Source organism: Ochlerotatus camptorhynchus, unplaced genomic scaffold, assembly GCF_037179485.1.
Source record: "Ochlerotatus camptorhynchus isolate MF236.1 unplaced genomic scaffold, CSIRO-AGI_Acam_v1.1 ptg000041l, whole genome shotgun sequence".
In the NCBI taxonomy this organism is placed as follows: Eukaryota; Metazoa; Arthropoda; class Insecta; order Diptera; family Culicidae; genus Ochlerotatus; species Ochlerotatus camptorhynchus.
The window spans coordinates 2,100,702-2,120,575 of NW_027040532.1; the positions used below are offsets into that span (position 1 = coordinate 2,100,702).

Consider the following 19,874-nt stretch of genomic DNA (forward strand, 5'->3'; position numbering starts at 1 on the left):
ACGACGTAATTGCACGATAATTGTCCACATCCCGTTTGCTGCCCTTTTTGTGGATAGGAGATACATATAGAGATAGATAGAGAAACAGTGAATGGAAACCGCGTAAACGGTGTCCGTACTACGTGGGATTTGACTTAATTGGTTACAACATGGAAAATCTCGAAATCCTGACCAGAGAGAAAGTTTTTGTCTTGGGCAGAGTTGTTCTAGAGATTATAACCTTTTTGCTGGTGAAGAGTAGTTCAGAATTATCTCACTACGTAGCGCTAGAATACATGTGAAATTATCGCATGTGATATATCTCGAGATCATGATCAGATAGAAAACTACTATCGTCGACAAAGTTGTTGATGAGATCAAAGCCTATTTATTGGTGCACAATAGTTCAAAATTTTCTCAATACGCAGCGCTAGTATACACGTGAAATTCTCGTATAAAATATCTCGAGATCCTGACCAGATAAAAGTTACTGTCTTCGCAAAGTTGTTCAGAAGGTCAAGGCCTTTTCGTTGGTGGATAATAGTTCAGAGTGTTCTCACTTCGCGGCGCCTGTATACACGTGAAATTCTCATATAAAATATCTCAAGATCCTGACCAGATAGATAGTTACTGTCTTAGGCAAAGCTGTTCAGGAAATCATAGCCTTTTTGCTGGTTAACAGTAGTTCAGAATCTTCTCACTAGGTAGTGCTCGTATACATGTTAAGTTCTCACATGTGATACATCACTAGATCCTGGCCAGATAGAGGACGTCAAGATCTTTTCGTTGGTGGACAGTTGTTCAGAATTTTCTCACTATTCGGTACTAGTATACACATGCAAATGCAATTCTCGCATATACAATAGCTCGAGATCCTGAGCAGATAAAAGGTTACTGTTTTCAGCAAACTTGTTCAGGGAGTCAAAACTGTTTGGCTGGTGGACAGCAGCCCAGAATTTTTTCACCAAGTGGCGCTAGTAAACGTGTACAATTCTCGACTATGCTAAGCTCGAGATTCTGAACAGGTAGAAAATTACTGTCTTCGAAAAAGTTGTTCATGAGGTCAATGCCTATCGCTTGGTGCACAATAGTTCAGAATTTTTACACTACGTGGCGTTAGTATACACGCGAAATTCTTGCATGTAACATATCTCGAGATTCTGATCAGATAGATTTCGCTAGTGGACAGTAGTTCAAAATTTTCTCACTACGTAGCGCTAGAATACACGTGAAATTCTCGCATGTGGTACTGGTAGAATGCTACTGTCTTCGGCAAAGTTGTTCAGGGGGCCAATGTCTTTTGGCTGGTGAACAGAAGTTCAGAATTTTCTCAATTAAGCCAAATCCCACGTAGTATAGTCATGTGGTTTCCATTTACATTTTCCCTATTATCCGCATTTTTTAGGTGTTTACTGTAATCAAAGTTAAGCTTCTTTAGATCAAAACAAGTTTTTTGAGGAATACTCGTTGGTTACAGATCGATTGGTAACTCAGCAACAAAATGGCAATGAAAAACTCATGTGTGTTGTACAAAGTACAACAGCGCGAGTAACGGAGGGTTAAATAACAGTTCTTTCTTACGATGTTTTGCACTTAGAGTTTTTTTTCATGTTCTATTCCTAGAAGTTTTCCATCGAGTTTATTTCCTTCTATTAAACATGAGCAGCAGTCTCTGTTTCTATCATTTACCATCGCGTGCAATGAGTAGTGAAAATTTTCGCTGTCACGTATGAACGAAATAAACAAATAACCCAGCTAACAATTTTCGCAATGTAAACGCTTTACTAATTTCAAATGTTATACGATATGAGGAAACCTTTACTCAACCTCTATAATAGCAAATCTGGCGAACTTAGTCAGCTACTTATGGCTGTTGTGACGTTCTGGATCTGAACAAGCTCTTATTGCTTATCCATTTACACTTCTATTATACAGCTGTTATTCTGCTGTTTAGTTGTGTGTGAACTTGAAAGGCGCTTACTCAACCTTTACCCGATTATCCAATAGTCTCTACACAGCTTTCTTTTGACACCAGGTTGAATATTGTTTACGCAATTTTTTTTTGTTGGGGGAATTTATCATGTTTATTTTACTGCGAATCAAATTAATCGAAATTAGTTATAAGCAACACCACTAAATTATTTACAATGTACCGGAACCTGAAATCGAACTCAAGACGACCGCATTGGCGAACCTTGATTTGACGCAAACAGAATTTGACGCAAAATCACGGGTTCGATAATTGTACTGCGAATATTCGACGAAGTTTTCATGCGTTGTTATGGACGATAAAACGTATGTCCTGAAGGATTTCAAGCAGCTTCCAGGGCTGGCTTTCTATTCTGCTGTGGCCAAAAATATTACAGCTGAGTATTTCAGGACGAAGAAGGCATTGAATTTTCCAAAAAAATACCTTTTTTTTGCAAAGAATTTGCACCTGTGGCCGAAAGAGTCAACCTTTCGGCACTACAGGCACAATCAACAAGGAGATTTAACAGAAAGAGTGCCTGCAGAAGCGATTTATCAAAAACCATAACGAAAACCCTTCGTCTGGCCCGATTTGGCATCATGCCATTATGCTAAAACTGTGATGGAGTGGTACGAAGTAAATCAAACGAATATTGTACCAAAAACCGCAATTCCGCCAAATTGTCCAGAATTACGTCCAATCGAGATATATTGGGCTCTGATGAAACGGAAGCTTTCTGGAAAGAAACAAGGAATCAAAGATATCAAACATACCGAATAACTATGTTTTGACTTCGTGAATTTTTGATATTATTTGATATTTTTGATATGATATCTGAAATAAACAACTACAATTGCTATGTTGCGAAATTTACATAAATTACCTTGGAGCTAGCCTACTGCTATTCAAGTGGTATATTTTTTGAGTAATACTGCCTTTTCGACAAAAGTACCAACTATTAAGTGGCTCAAAGACCACAAAATGATATTCTAAACCATTTTTAGTTTTCAACTGGAGCAGAATGCCTCCCATACCATAAAGCTTCCACCCGCAATTGTATGTTGCGAAATGTATTTAAACAATTTCTGAAGTATTTATCCGTTTTTTTTTTCGTGAACCTTATTCATGTAAAGTCCTTATTCATGTTGTCTCTTGTCAACTTCTACCTTGCTGACTTTAGATAGACAAATGAGTTTCTACAAAAACATGCCGAATCGCGTACCAAGATATGTTTAGATCTAGCTCACTGAGGCATACGTCACGTCTTCCTTTGGAAGCGAAGTAAAGTCGTTGGTCCCGGCCCATGTGTGTTTGATTGGGTGATATTCTACGCAGGTTCCGGGTCATTTGGCCGAATGCCATTTGGCCGAATGGGTCGTTTAGCCGAATACTGATTGGTTTGATTCGATGATTGATAGACGATTATGAAACGAAGATTAATTCGATTTTATTTCTTCTTATGATTGTGAACAACTAGAACAACAAAACTTCAAAGAACTGCTCATGTATGAAACATGGAAAAATTTATTAAAATTGTTAAAATATTTTTTTTAATTATATTTTACAACAAGCTGCGTTTGCTGTGCAAAAAAATAATAATATCATTAAAACTAAAAAAAACTGGTCATGTTTGAAAGAAGGAAAATTGGTCTTAATTTTCTGAAAAGCTGCGTTTACTGTGCCAAAAATAATAAGATCGTCAAAACTCCAAAGAACTGTTGATCTTAAAAAGCGTTGCTAAAAAAATACTAATTACATAACTTAAAGCTAATCTTTAAAAGAATAATGAATCCATTGCCAATAAAAAATTTCAGTTTTACACAAAATACAAATTAACAAAAAATCCCATACTTATAATGTAAAAAACCAGAATGGTGGAATGTAAAAAAAAAAATGCAACATTCTACTAAGCTTTGGATCTAGGATCTTAAAATTACAGTGAAGCAAGAGTTTTGAAACATTCAGGAGAATTGAATAAATGTTTTACTGTGTAGTCCTCAGATTTACCGTTCTGCTCGTGTTTTTTTAGTTAGCGACGAACAAGCGTCTTCTAGGAACTTCTAAAAGATAGTAACTTCTTTTAGAAGCTTCTAAAAAAAGGTTACACAGTTTATGGAACATTTCATCGATACTTTTTTTGTTTGACTTTATCATACAGTATCATCCGACAAATTCGATATTATCGGGTTTTGACTAGTTAATCCGACCGTCCATATCCGAATCCGAAATCAAATCAAACAGACAGCATGCTCAAAGCATAAATCAGAAAACTGACAGCACATTGTATTCAAATGGGTGTTAATATTTTGCAATCCGGCATTTTCCGGATTAGCGGGGTCCAGATTTTCGAATCGTTGGATTGTCGAGTGTCGGATAAGCGGAAGGATAGTGTAGTGAATTTAAGCTATGGATCGTTATTAGGGCTGCCATTTAGGAATCTAGTAGTGCTCAAAAATTGAAAATCTATTTTCAAGTATTCGGCCAAACGACCCATACGGCCAAACGGCATTCGTCTAAACGGCATTCGGCCAAATGGCCAGACACCCCTACGCATGTGTGGAAGCTGCCTTCCTGCACATTCGATTGCCGTCAATGGATGGCAATCGATGTCCGTCGATGATTGGCACTAGATTGCGGAACAGAGACTGACGTTAAATAAAGAAATGAAGAAGAGCTCACTTTTGGTTTGCTTGTCAGATTTCGTTGAATTTGATGCAGCATCGAAATTCCTTTTTTTGTCACGTAGCTTCTCATGGATGGATTTTGGATATATCTTGTCACAATTTTCAGTGCGTTCCAAAACACATAGATCTACGCAATATGATTTCACGATGTTCTTCGAAAGCTTGTTGACACTCATATTTTCTTGTTTATTTTTTTATTTTAAAAGAACAGCACATGTTTTATTCCTGAATTCACGATAATTACGAATTTAACTCTGTACTGACCAAGTCCACTTTTTTGCGGGATGAATTCATAGAGTTAGGACAAAAATATTCGAGCTTTTCAACAAACACTGTGCCAATGGTTATTTTACTACATTTGCATTTGCATGCACGTTTGAAATAAATCGGCTAAAAAATCATTCTTAAAAGCTCTCTTGAAAAAATGCGTCCTGTGATTTGCATGAAAATTTGAAAAATAGCTCTTAACTTCAAAAATAAATTTCATCTTAATAATATATAATCTGAACAGATTTTTTTTTTTAAACGATACGCTCAAATTTTTGATTAACCTGTAAAATATCTCCAAGACAATTTGGAGAATGATAAATATTTTGATAACACATCTTTGTATCCCACAAAATGTTGTTTGGCTTATAGAATTTCAAGTTCTTCAGTTTGAAGAACTTGCAATACTGCGTTTCTCCTGCTCAGGTACCTTGTATTGACATATTCTTTTTCCGACATACCAAAACAACATTTAGGCTCATTTTTTGTAGGAGACTTTTTGATTTTATACGAATTCTCTGCTAATCTAATCACATATTTTTTCTACAAAAGAAAACGTATTGCAGAGCAATTCTGCTGAAAAAAATATGATTAGGGTAGATCGCTACTTCGTCGTAATCGCCCATTTCCGTTCTATCGATCAGAAAAGATCAATAATATCAATGATTTCACCGTGCAGAAATCAAAAATAGGTTTGTTCCGATGCGTTAGTTCATTAGCTACAACATAAATCCTGTTAGAGCGCATTGTATGAATATTTACGCTCATTGTTCTCAAAACAAAAGAAGCGCTGCTAGCGAAACCCCTTTTTCTACGTTTATCCGTAGGAAGAAGAAAATCTAATGGCGTTTCAATGCGTTAGGACGGAATTGAAACTCGTAGAACGAATTTAGAATCCAGAAGCAGTATTAGATTTTAAACAATATCTCAACAATTTGTGACTCTTTATCAAATCTAACGGTTCGTATCGAAAGGTGAATAAATTTAGAAGTCATCTTTGACAGAAATATTCCATTTTTAGTTAAATCTCATTCAGAAAAGAGACGTAAAGTGCGCGTTGTGCTTAGTAGGACGGAAAGTAGATCAAAAACCCTATCTATAAACGGTTATTTTTGAACGCCCCGGGAATTGAAAAATTTGATTTGAATGGACACCGATCAGCATCAATTAACCTTTAATTCCTCCGTGCTTTTTCCTGAGCCGATTGAATTTTCCTTCCATATGTTAATAGCATTGAACGGTGCAACTAATATCCCCCATGGCAGCAACCAATTGAATTTTATTGCGTAATTAAATGCTCCTACCAACATACGGTTCTACTCACTCCTACTTGCTCTAGACAGCTTTTCTAGCCACTGCTATCAAACAACACAACACATAGTTTGTTACGGAACTCATTCCTTCTCATTGTCCAACCATCACCAAGAGGCACTCATTTGATTGCATTTCCACTCCAAAGCTCAGTCGTAAAACGTGGATTGTCAGCCAAGATTCAGAATGCGAACGGAAATCCGTGCCATCTCCTGTTCACAGAGCTTTCAAATGAAAATCTATTGCCGGTGTGGAGAGCAATTTAAAATGCCAATACCGTCCGAGAGTACGATAATTGCAGAATTTGCGAAGCAAACAAGGAAATTAATTGCAATAATACTAAGAGCAAACACCAAAGGTAGCTCACGCTTGTTTTGCAGAAGGCAATGCTTCAGGGGAAAAAGAGAAAATAAGTTGGAACACCTAAACACCATCATCCCAAACACCTCCGTTTTTCTCCCTTCGGGCTCCAGCGAGCGAACACCAAACGAACCGAGTGGAAATGAATGAAAACTGCATTTCTCACACGCAGCCCGAACTGTCGCGATTTTGCTTACCTACTTTCTTATGCAGCGAACTATAGAGGTTGACATGTGTGGCCGGGAAAAGTGGGTGGCAGGGAAAGGGGTTTTATGCGCGCGCATTCTTTTTTCTATCGACGTTGCGATCGCTAGAAGGATAGCACGAAATGGTGTGAGTGTGCATTATATTTGCAACATGACACATCACAATACCGCTCGCTGACCGCAGAGGCAGAGAGTGGGTCTGTGGGTGATGGCGCATACATAGATGAGTCCTTTTTCCTATGTTTAAGTATCGCGGCAGGAGTGAATATGGGGAATAGATTAACCATCGTCGATTCTCATCCTGACGTACCCGCAAAGAGAGAGGGAGAGCGTGTTCACTATTCGAGCTTAAAATGTTTGTTTTCAATGGGACAGGAATGTCTTGATATCGCTTCTATAATAAACCTGGCTTAATAAATTGATCATTGTTTTCTGTAGCTTTTGCAGTTGTATTAGTACTACTAAATGAATATTTTTCTTACTATTGCAGGTAAATAAAAAACAACATTTATGTGCATACCAATCTGAATCAGTTAACGGTGACATCTTTAACTTTGTGTAGTCAACAGGTAAGGCTTTAAACCTACGGGTCTATTTTGATTCTGTCTTTTAAAAGATCAAAGCTATATCTGCCTAAATATTTTACATGATTTGCATAGTATCTTTGGTGTAATGAATTAAGAAAGAATTTGCTCTCTTTTAGAGACTTTGCCAGCAGGGTAGCTTCCACTCACTTGCTATAAAAAAATGGTTTTCGGAGTTTTGAAATCATTAGATGTTATAATGATACTTAGTACTTGTAAGTTACATGAATAGGTTGTAAAGTGTGTGTTTGATACATAAGATCAGCCTGTTGCTTTCAGAGAGTCCCAATCAGCGATAATACGATTCGTGAGCGCTCACTCTGAGTGAACGCTCACGAATCGTAAAATCCTTTATTGTGACGCTCTGAAAGCGAAATTGACAGGTTTAATAAGTCAAACACATACTTTACAACATCTTCTTGTATTTTGCAAGTACTAATTATCATTATAACATATAATAATTTCATAATTCCAAAACACAATATTTTATAGCAAGTTAGTGGAAGTAACCCTGTTTGCCAGAAAAAGAATTAGCTACCATTTCGTTCCATTATTTTTCTATTTATAAAAAATATGGTTATAATAAGCATTTCGGGCAAATCTCTCCCATGCTCAAACTGGTTTAAAAAGATTTCTTAAAATCCTAAATTTAGAAAAGTGAGGCCCATAGCTTTTTTCGAATGAATACTTTCATCCTAATATTTTCAGAATGTGCTGTTTTTTTTTAAAATTGATGACGTAAAATTTTAAAACGATGCATGACTTACACGATCCACAGAAAGGCATGAAAAATCATTTACATTCATTTCGTACATTCATTTACATCTAAACCTAACCCTGCCTCTAACTGTTTTCATTAACAGAATTGCGTTAAATAATGTATTAAGCTTTTATATGTTTTCTTATAAGCTACAATTTGAAGCTTATAAGAAAACATGATGAAGCAGAGTGAACCGATCCCACCATCGTTTCTCAGTGAAATAGTGAAAAACAATAACACATTCTGCCTGCTCTAGTTCGTGATGCATGAGAGATACCGATTTGAGTTATTCACAAAAGCTTCATGCATTTTTTTAAGGAATTCTGTTATTGAAAAAAGTAAGAGGCAAATGAATGTAAATTAATGCACGAAATGAATGTAAATGATTGTTCCTACCTGTCTACAGGAGACACGAATAGCTCCGCCGTGAGTGAAAATCCAACTAATACACTGTTCATATTATGCCTGTAATTGTGGCGTCGCGTCCACATGTGCAACCTGTGCACGACACAGGTGCTAATAATATAAAATTATGCGTTTAGATTTTTATAGATTTTATGGTCACATTATTGCCGCGGATACGCTTGTATGACAAACTATGAACATAAGCATTATTTGTGTAATAAATTATAAGCACATCCAACAACCGCTCCATGGATGTGCTCATAATTTATTATACAAATAATGCTCATGCTCATAGTTTGTCATACAAGTGTATCCGCGGCAACTGAAAAGTGTTACAAGTCACCTCACTACGATTCAAATTTAAAACTAGTTTAAAGTTGATTGGGCATGAACCTCTCAAAGCAGTCCTCGTCGTCAGCAGTAAAACAGAAAACAAAGAAGCATCTTCGTTATAACTTAAAATCAATACAATCACTTCTTTTCTAAGTAATCAACGTCCATTGTGTCATCTTGGATGATCAATGCAGGACTGTTACAACAGGCCTTGGGTACGAAAGTGACCCCGTTGGCTTCGTACCACTTCAGGACAACATTTGAATAGTGGCACGAAGCTAGATCCGGCCAGAAGATCGTAGGGACCTCGTGTTGCTTCAACAGAGGAAGCAGACGCTTCTGTAGACACTCCTTGAGGTAGATCTCCCCGTTTACAGTCCCGGTAGTCACGAACGACGCACTCCGTGTGCCACATGAACAGATCGCTTGCCAAATCATGTATTTCTTGGCAAACTTTGAAAGTTTCTGCTTCCTTACTTCCTCCGGAACATCAAACTTGTGCTGAGCGATGAAGAATAGTAGCTACCGGAAGTCCACCTTGACGTAAGTCTCTTCATCCATGATGAGACAATGAGGCTTCGTCAGCATCTGGCTGACTTTCCCACCGTATTTTGCCGTTCGTCGCGATTTGGAGCCTTCTGCACTTTTTACGTATGCAGTCTCTCCCGGTCCTTGGCTCTCTGAACGAAAGACTTGGACAGATTCGCTTTCACGACACGTTTGTGATCCTGATCACAAATAGAACATCCATTCTGACCGCATTTCTCCTTCCGTTCGATGCTCAGAGTTTCGTAGTAACGTTAAATCAAACGACTCACCGTTGACTGCACGATTCCGAGTAGTTTTCCGATGTCCCGACGAGAGAGTTGAGGATTTTCCAGGTGCCTGCGCAAAAGCAAATCGCTACGTTGCTTTTCGGGTGACGCCATTTTATCCAACATTCGAAAAACTGACAGCGATAAAAATACAGTGTAAACAATACACTCTAAACTACTTCTATCCAAATTTTCAAGAGAAAATACGCAATGGGAAATTTGATGGGGGACACCCTTTATTGGTCATAATGAACTCATTAAAATTGTCCGAAATCGAAGAACGTTAACCTTTAAATGGTGATACGGTCAAAATTTGGTCAAGGGAAAACGCGTGTAAATCGGTGAAATCGTTTATTTAAAAAATCAAATTAAATTTCTTTTTCAAGTTCAATTAGTATAAAATTCAGGAAAAATATTCAGTTAGGCTTCCGCTTTTCCAAATCCGAATTGCCGGGCCTTACGCTTGACCCCTGCCATCAGATTTTGTACAGCCACCTTGTCCACCTTCTTCGTCGCAGAAAGCCAGTTTGCTTGAACTGCTGCTCGCCCTTAGCAGTTTTTTTGGTCTTCTTTAGGTTCCGCTTGACAATAGCCCAGTATTTCTCAATTGGGCGGAGCTTTGGCGTGTTGGGAGGGTTCTTGTCCTTGGGAACCACCTGCACGTTGTTGGCGGCGTACCACTCCATGGCCTTTTTACCGTAATGGCAAGATGCCAAATCCGGCCAAAACAGTTCGGAACAACCGTGTTTCTTCAGGAAAGGCAGCAGACGTTTATTCAAACACTCTTTCACGTAAATTTCTTGGTTGACAGTCCCGGAAGCTATGAAAATGCTGCTTTTCAAGCCACAGGTACAGATGGCTTGCCAAACCAGATATTTCTTTGCGAACTTTGACAGTTTCATGTGCTTGAAAACATCTGCTACCTTTCCCCTTCCTTTTGCCGTATAAAACTCCTGTCCCGGAAGCTGCTTGTAGTCGGCTTTGACGTAGGTTTCGTCGTCCATTACCACGCAGTCAAACTTCGTCAGCATCGTCGTGTACAGCCTCCGGGATCGCGCTTTGGCCGTCGTATTTTGTTTATCATCGCGATTTGGAGTCACTACCTTCTTGTAAGTCGATAGTCCGGCTCATTTTTTGGCTCGATGCACGGTTGTAGACGATACACCCAGCTTATTTGCGGCATCTCGGAGAGAGAGGTTAGGGTTTCGCTTGAAACTACCGGCAACTCTCTTTGTCGCCTCAGCGGCTTCCGGTTTTCGATTTCCCCCCGATCCAGACTTCCTGGCTGTCGACAAACGTTCCCCAAACACTTTAATTACATTTGTAACGGTTGATTTGGCAACTTTTAGCGATTTTGCCAACTTTGCGTGCGAGTAGCTCGGATTTTCGCGATGTGCGAGCAAAATTTTGATACGCTGTTCTTCTTGCTTGGACGGCATTTTGACAACTGAAGAGTGAATTCCAAAATCAAAATAGGAGCAACATTCTACACACACACACCTTCAAAATGAGGGGTGTTCAGGTTTTTTAAATGCAAAATTGAAAGAAATACGTCAAGTTGATATTGACCAAATTTTGACCGTATCACCCTTTAGTCAAATATTTTATCATTTTTTTCGTGCTACATTTTTGTAATGTGCATTGGAACCTTAGACATTAAAAATTGTTTTCCGCACATAGTCACTGTTTCGGCTGAGAAGCGGCCCTACGTTGTGTTCTTTTGTGAAGACGACGAAAATCGGTATTATTGAAGTTTTAGAATCGAATCAAAAAATAAAGCGAAGCATTTAACCACGTTCAGTATTCTCTTTGTTGTCGACAGAAGCAAACGTACCTCGCGATCGTCTGTATACTTGACAGCAACCATTGTGTGGTGTTTATTGCTCATCATCTGATGTTTTCTCGGTCGATCCATTCGAATTTGGAAGCAAACATCTCGTGAACAGTGTGTAAGTGAAGACCACGATTTGCCTTCATTTCTGCTATGGAAGCACTATGCCGATATTGCCATATCTGGAAACCATTAGAAGTGAATCCTGTTCTAATGGAAGAAGCTTATTCGATGGCGGAAGATAAAGTGTCCCCTAACCGAGCTTTCAACTTCAAATCAAGCTGTCAAACAGCTTTACGCTGTGAACATTTTATACGTTGAATGAAAATCCAAAAGGTTATTGAATAAAAGTCTAAAACAGGCACCACACGGGAAAAAAGTATTATCAATACTGCCGACAAAAATATTGATGAATATATGGACGGAAAAAAAAAAATGATTTCAAGTTTCAAAATTTGCCTTCATTTTCCCCTTCTGTTTGACTATAGCAGCAGATGGGGTCTGTTCCTCGGCAACTTTTGTCAAGATGGTTGTGAGTTGACTCAGAATATTCCATCGGGTACAAAAATGTTAGTTAGGAGCGACTCTGTATTGATGACCCCCCGAAAATATTGTTGAATATATTGACATGAAAATATTGATGGAAGTATTGTCGAAACGTCTGTCATGTGGGGTGCACTTAAAGGAGTGAAAACATACGAAATGCTCTCAAAAATATGTTTTTTCCATAATCTGACGCAAATGTCAGCACAAACGAAACTTTGTGAAATCATATCTGAAAAAAATATTCTCATAATTTCGAGAAACCAAGTGTGTCCAGTCTCCCCTACTGAAACTGATCCATGCATCCACTGCACATAGCGGGCGTTCCATTGCAGATAAAGCTATGCTAAAAAAAAATGCCAGATTAAAGCTCTGAAACATTTGGCGATTTTTTTGACTTTTGGTTAAATTTTTTTTAACTAGTTCGTTTATTTGGAAGGCTCAATCGCGTTAGCTTTACGGAGCCGATAGTATTGTTCTTTGTTTGTAACAAAATTCACTTAATTCTATGTCTATTAGGAGTTGGGCCGAATTCTCGCGACTTACTCCAGGTTAGAGAGGTACATTGTCGAAGGATAGGATCAGGGGAGGAGCTTCGGGGTAAGGTTTCGTTGTCTCATCAGAGCGTTGTCGCCAGTATGAATGGTAGTGCGGTTCTAGTTTCGTTTGGAGTTCGACCGGCTATGGTGACCAGTGGGCGACGATGAGACTCATCGAGACGGGGGGTTGGTTAAAATTTGACAGATCGAAAGTTATCGACGAACCCTGCTATCCGAGCATGGTTATTTCTGACAGACAAGAAGTTAAACTTTGACAACCGTGGCTCGAAAGAAGCCGGTCGATCGACACCACGGGGATTTTTGAACATAGAAAAGAACTTCCGAAATGTCACTTTTAACCACGAGTTAACTTTAACTCAGCAAATGGTTCACAGCCTAAATTGTTCCACCGTGTCTCTCTACCAGAAAGCCCTCCAACACCCTGATAAGGCGATATCGTAGTGTCACACTGTTTGGAATCGATAACGGCAAATCGCTGCCTACTCTTCACCAGACTGCCAGGACGGCGCATGTCCAGCAGCGCGTTCTCTTCGTATTCATTTGCCATCTCTCGGAATTCGGTCTTCGGTAACTCGCTCACGCGACCCCCTTCTATATGTTTCGACGACCCCATCATACCATCACACAGCTCGCGATATCCTTCCACAGTTCCTTTCAGACTGTTCGAATCACGCGCGCGGAAAGCACCAGCAACAGCAACATACCGTCATTCCTATTTTCCGTGCCAGACTCGCCTCGCCTCGTTCATCGTCACCCGAGTGACTCGGGGGTTTTGGCTGCTCTCGGAGAAGCCAACTCCGATTGTTCCAGTTTAGTTTCGCACTAAACTTCGGACGGTATGGATTTGTAAACGGAAAACCCGGAGTGCACAACGGTGTGTGGATTATTGATAGTTTTTTGCCCCTCATCCTGCTGTGTGTGGTGGCAGCCCATTTTCTGCACACAGGAATCGATTTGTGCAAGGTGAAACTAAAGAAATTTTCGGTTGAAAATTGTGCAATTTGGTGAAAGTTTTCCGTGGTTTTTTGATAGAGTGAAAAGAAGTGAAGTGCGAAAAGCGTGATTAGTTGCGACGACAAAGTGGACCAACTTGTCGAAGAAGCAAATTTGAATAACTAATCTTTTCTACAGTAAGTGTTGCTAATTAGTTGGTGAAAAATATTTGTAATCCTTTGTAGCTCCTCGCCAACCGTTTAGAGTAGTATATTTGTTAGAATAGTGATTGAAAAGCATTTTCCTGAAGATTCAGCTTGAAAAACTTGATAAAGGTCATGTCTGTGGCTGGTTGTGTTGGGTTCCATATTTGATTTTTCTTCGTAGTGAAAAACAGTCGGCCGCCATCTTGGAAAATGTGATCATGGATTTTGGTTTTTATTTTTTTACAAAACAATAGATGTGTGGACTGTTACGTGTTATTTCGTTAGATATGGACTGTGTGAAAAATCATTTGAAAGTGGAAAAACTCTGTATCGCCATTTTGTGAATTGGCAGTGTTCCGTACTTCTCTCGCAACGGTTTGCATCTGGTGCGGGAGAACATTTTTCTCTCTCACATGCAGGATCATTACGTCGACATCGTCGTCATCAGGAGTATTTTTTGCGGTCGTTCCAGAGTGGATGATTCATCCTTTCACGTGAAACATCCTTCTTCATATTGACGGTGCTGAACTGAATCTGAAGAAAAGGACTTATGTCGAAATCAATTAATATCGTAATGAACTGAAAATCAACGATACATGAACTAAACAAGTCGTTTGTGGTGTCGGCTGTCAGGTAGGCAGGTTTGTTTTTTTTTTTCATATGAGTTTAATGCAACACGGTGCGACAATTTCTCAACCTGAATCGATTTTTCTGCAGTGATGAGATGACAAAGATTGGGTTGTGAAGCATTTTTTTCCTCCTGCACTTCATACGCCCATTGGGAGCAGTTGGTGAGAATATGTACTAATGATGGTGGGGATGACGAGGAGGATGGTCCGTTTAGTCCTCGCTATGCAGCAGACGTCACAAAGAAATGTTCGTCTGCAGGCAGTAGCAGCATCAGCAGTATTCGTGTGGACATTGCATCTGAGGAGACGAAATGAAAAAAGGACTTATTTATGTCTCTTTTTTTATCTCTAGTCGTAGCTTTGAGTGATACTTCATGAAGCAGAATGTACTCACTTTATGTGGGACTATCCTATGGTCCTGCACAAGGGAAGGTTAGTTGATTTACAAACTGAAACGTTGATTAATTTAGTGCGATTTTCAGAATACGTTATGCATTCCAGAAGCATTGGATAAATCAATGAAATTGAAGGTTTAGGTTAATAGTTTAAACATAACATATTTCAAACACACTATTTAACTGACCGAAACCTGTTAGGTCAAATTTAAAAGGCATTCTACCGCCGCCAAGTGCATGAATGTTGCACTGAGAGAAACATCAGCCAATAAGTTTTGTCCAGCTGAACAACTTTTTCAAAGACTGCAACCTTCTATTAAGTCGAGCTGTCAAGTTGATGCAAGCAATTACATGTAAAATGGCACAGTAGGGCCTAAATTGGAGAACTCTGTATAGAACTTATTCATCTGAACAATTTAGCCAAGGACAGCAACAGTAGTCGAGATGTCAAATCATAGTAAACAATTAGAAGCCAAATGGCTAATATAAATTTAAACTGATCATCCAATAGATCTTGTCCATCAACAATTAACAAATGTTGAACTGAGCTATCTACCTTCTAATAGGTCTTATACATCTGATCAATTTTTAAGAGCTGTCACGTTAAAGCAATTTATTAGAAGTCATGTGGAATACTAGCGCCGCCTGGTGAATGAATTCTCATCTGAACTGTCCTCTATCCAATAGGTCTTGTCCACTTGAACAGCTTTTCCAACGTCTGCAACCTTCTATGAAATCGAGCTGTCAAGTATGAATAAGCAATTTTTTGCCTAATGAACTGAACTGTCCACCATCCAATAGATCATAATTTAATCTAGTCGAGATGTCAAATCATACTAAGCAATTAGGAACCAAATGGCACACTAGCGCCACCTGTTAAAATCCGACTGACCATCTTGTAATAATAAGCCAAATGCGTCGTCTAGTGACCGAATTCAGAACTAAGCTACCTATCATCCATTATGTCTTATACATCTGAACCATTTTTCCGAGTTATCAAGTTTTAGCTGTCCACCCTCAATTAGATCTTGCCAATAGCTTTGCCAAATACAGTAAGCTTCTAGGTAGACGGAAACTCGATATGGAAACTCGATTGGATATTGAAATAAGTCATTCAATTCGGCGTTAAACAATACCGCCACCACAAATTTAAAGCGCAAGCACATTGTAACAGTTAGTTATACATTACGGGAAAATGATAGCCAAATTGATTTTTTAACTGTCAGATTTGCCGCAACCGATCACCAACGTACCCAATGTGCGTGGGCCTAAACTGCCATATAATATACAGGCAGTGATGCCAGATTTCTTTTAAGGTCAATTACATAGATCGGACATGTTTACCCGGGAACTTTCAAGCAGTGGTACTGAATCTTTTCAACCCCAAGGCAGATAATCAAAGGGGCCACAGAAGGAAGAAGTGTTAGTGCGTTTACTTAAATGAACTAAGACGAATGTATATTTCAAGTTTTGCTATAATCAACACTCCTCGTGTTTATTCGCGAAATTCACATCACTTGCGTAGAAATAAATTTGGCAAGGCATTTGTGACCAGCATAGACCTTCCGATCGTATAAAACAGGTCCAAATTAGTCCAAATCCCCCCGTAAACTTATTTGTTTTGGCACAGTTTATGGCAAAATAGTAAACTTTTCATGAACATTAACGACAAATAACTCACCAACACTAGCGGACCGTGAGTTCTAGTCCATCTGTGATTATCAGCCTTGTTTCAAACCCACCATTGGAACTCACCACCGAAACCCCGAGTATCCATCCGCATTGTCCCCAGAGAACTCCTACACCCAACCGAGGGATGTAAGATTCGCTTACAATTATGTGGGATTCATCATCAGAGGATGTTAGTGGAGACCGCATGAACCGAGGATGCGAGTACCTAGCTGCGGTCCAATGCAAGAAAATTGGAGACCGAAAAATTTAGAGTGTATTAGTGAGGTAAATTAGTTATATCGAAAAAAATAGGAATCCGATTGCCGACTGGACTCGATCCAAGAACGCTTCGATTATCAGACCTATGCTTTCTCCACTGCTCTCTCCATGCTCCTGAATATGGATAGCCTAAAAGCAAATATGAAGCGCTCATTTTCTCGTATACTCGACTTCGTATGCTTTTTCTGCTGGAGAGATTCGAGGCAAGTGTGTGCGTCGTTCTACAATGTTCTACAATGTTCGTCGTTCTACAAGCTTACTGGTATAGTCGAAAGCGTAGATAGAACACGAAATGAAAAAGACAAAAAACCATTACATCGCCTGTAAGGTCAACTTCTAACATTCGCTGCGATGTTCATGAACAGAGGATGATAGGAAACGGAACTAACATTCATTGTAATAGATTTTTGGTTTGCGTGTAAGCATGCTAGACTAGATAAGACACGAACAGAAGTTCATTGGATTTTGATATCCTGGATTTTCATTTGAAGTTCTTCTATAACATTCCCATCCTCCAGCTCTCCAAATTCACCCAAACAAAATTGCTGTTAACAACCAAAATTACTATTTTGGTGAAATTTTTGGACAAATTTAGAAAATTTCATATGAAGCAAATCATAGGATTTCAAGTCATTTGTAACTTAAAAAAAAAAGAGTAGGAGACGTACCCAGAAGGAATCGATAGCTAATCGGTAACAAATGAATATCTTAATGTGGTATGATACCAGATTTCGGTATGCTTGTGGTATAAAACCTTGTTTTGATATTATTTAGTTATCGAAATATTTTGTAAAATATCAAATGAATACCAAAATAACAAATTGTGATCTTTCAGTTTTTAGAAAATAACACCTTACAGAGTTACTGAATTGGTATTAGAAGACCTTCAAAATAACAAACTATGGTATTCTGGAATCAAAAAAGCGTCTGTTATCCGTCTGTTATTATATTTATAAGCTCGTTATTCGTAGAACATTTTTGAGGTATTATTTTTGGTATTTTACCTCACTAATACCATATTTAGGTTGCCAGTTATGCTATTTTCATACCTGAATTTGGTATTAATAAGTTATTGTTTCTTGCTCTGGGAGCGATGGTAGGTTTTCAGAGTCTAAAAAATATATCTTGTATTTATGATGGTTGCTAAGGAATAAGATATATGTAACCAAATACAGAGGTAGGAAATGAGTGTAATGTAGATTGTCCGAAGATGTGTGATTGTACCACAAGATTCTTTAAATTTGTTCCAATATTATTTTTTTCTCTCTGAGGATGACAGGCAAGTATTCTGTTGTTCGGCCCACCTCTCATCAAATTCATCTATCCAATTGAATTATAACCTCTTAAAATTTACAACACCCGAGCAACGTTGTAAAATCTATGTTACTGACAACGTTTTGGGGACGGTCTAGAAGACATAAGATTTTCAACCGAATAAAAAATTTGCAACTTCGATTGCGTCACAAATTGTCTGAAGCTGGAGTTAGCTTCAAAGTCCCAAACATTTGTATCACTAACCGGGAATCGAAAAAAAATTCGGGATAAAATAACCGGGAATTTGATTTGAATCTCTAAGAATTTCTCTTTGATCGATCGATCAACATTTAAGAGATTTTCAGCCGTAGGTGATCGTTAGGTGTAGTTTCAAGGTTGTAGTCATATCATCATTAAGTTTGGTGCATGGTTAATGCACTTTGTTTGCACTTCAGAATTCCATTGGAATGCTACTTTAAATTCCTTCCGATTTGCTTTTGAGTTCCCTTGAATACTTCTAATAATCTCCATCAGTGATGGCATGATCATTAGCAAATTGATATTTTTCCGCTCTCATACGCTCTCAATATCACGCGTGATATTGGAGCAAAATATAATGCTTGATATTGATTTTACAAGCTCCTTCGATATTGCTTGACTATTCACAACGTGTAAAGTTGATGGTGAAAGTTGAATCGACGCAAAAATGATTGCATGGCGCCTCGTTTTCTTAGAAAGAGAAGGTTTAATAGTACTATATCTTTTTAATCTTCACCGATGGCAGACGCAAAGGGACTGCTGCAAGCCGTTATGGAAATTTCGGTTGCATTCGGGTGTAAAGCAAAAATCATGAAACTCAATCTCACCACAGTTTGAGGAGATTTGCAGCTGGTGAGTTTTGTTAGCTTGATATTTCGAGCTGCAACATCACAGCTTGCAATATCAATACCGCAGTTGTGTGCTTGTTGATTTTTGTCTACGAAAATCAAGCGTGATCTTGGGCATTGGTGAGATTTGATTTTTTGATATTTTTCCAACACTGATCTCCATAATAAAGGGTGATACGGTCAAAATTTGGTCAAGGGAAAACGCGTGTAAATCGGTGAAATCGTTTATTTAAAAAATCAAATTAAATTTCTTTTTCAAATTCAATTAGTATAAAATTCAGGAAAAATATTCAGTTAGGCTTCCGCTTTTCCAAATCCGAATTGCCGGGCCTTACGCTTGACCCCTGCCATCAGATTTTGTACAGCCACCTTGTCCACCTTCTTCGCCGCAGAAAGCCAGTTTGCCTTGAACTGCTGCTCGCCCTTAGCAGTTTTTTTGGTCTTCTTTAGGTTCCGCTTGACAATAGCCCAGTATTTCTCAATTGGGCGGAGCTCTGGCGTGTTGGGAGGGTTCTTGTCCTTGGGAACCACCTGCACGTTGTTGGCGGCGTACCACTCCATGGCCTTTTTACCGTAATGGCAAGATGCCAAATCCGGCCAAAACAGTACGGAACAATCGTGTTTCTTCAGGAAAGGCAGCAGACGTTTATTCAAACACTCTTTCACGTAAATTTCTTGGTTGACAGTCCCGGAAGCTATGAAAATGCTGCTTTTCAAGCCACAGGTACAGATGGCTTGCCAAACCAGATATTTCTTTGCGAACTTTGACAGTTTCATGTGCTTGAAAACATCTGCTACCTTTCCCCTTCCTTTTGCCGTATAAAACTCCTGTCCCGGAAGCTGCTTGTAGTCGGCTTTGACGTAGGTTTCGTCGTCCATTACCACGCAGTCAAACTTCGTCAGCATCGTCGTGTACAGCCTCCGGGATCGCGCTTTGGCCGTCGTATTTTGTTTATCATCGCGATTTGGAGTCACTACCTTCTTGTAAGTCGATAGTCCGGCTCGTTTTTTGG

At 38.9% G+C, this 19,874-nt stretch overlaps 1 protein-coding gene across 9 annotated transcripts in view; it reads left to right on the forward strand.

Annotated features, from left to right (window-relative positions):
• Positions 1-19,874, forward strand: part of unc-104 (kinesin family member unc-104) — a 167,008-nt gene that overhangs the window by 55,299 nt on the left and 91,835 nt on the right. For 4 of the 9 annotated variants that reach the window (XM_065236742.1, XM_065236768.1, XM_065236759.1 and 1 more), the window contains exon 1: positions 13,317-13,737. The exons of 1 other annotated variant lie outside the window; for it this stretch is intronic. The gene's annotated coding sequence lies outside the window, so the exon portion shown is untranslated. Of the gene's footprint in view, positions 1-13,316; positions 13,738-19,874 lie in introns of those variants that run through there. 4 more of the 9 variants (XM_065236788.1, XM_065236796.1, XM_065236774.1 and 1 more) reach the window with 3 other exon arrangements.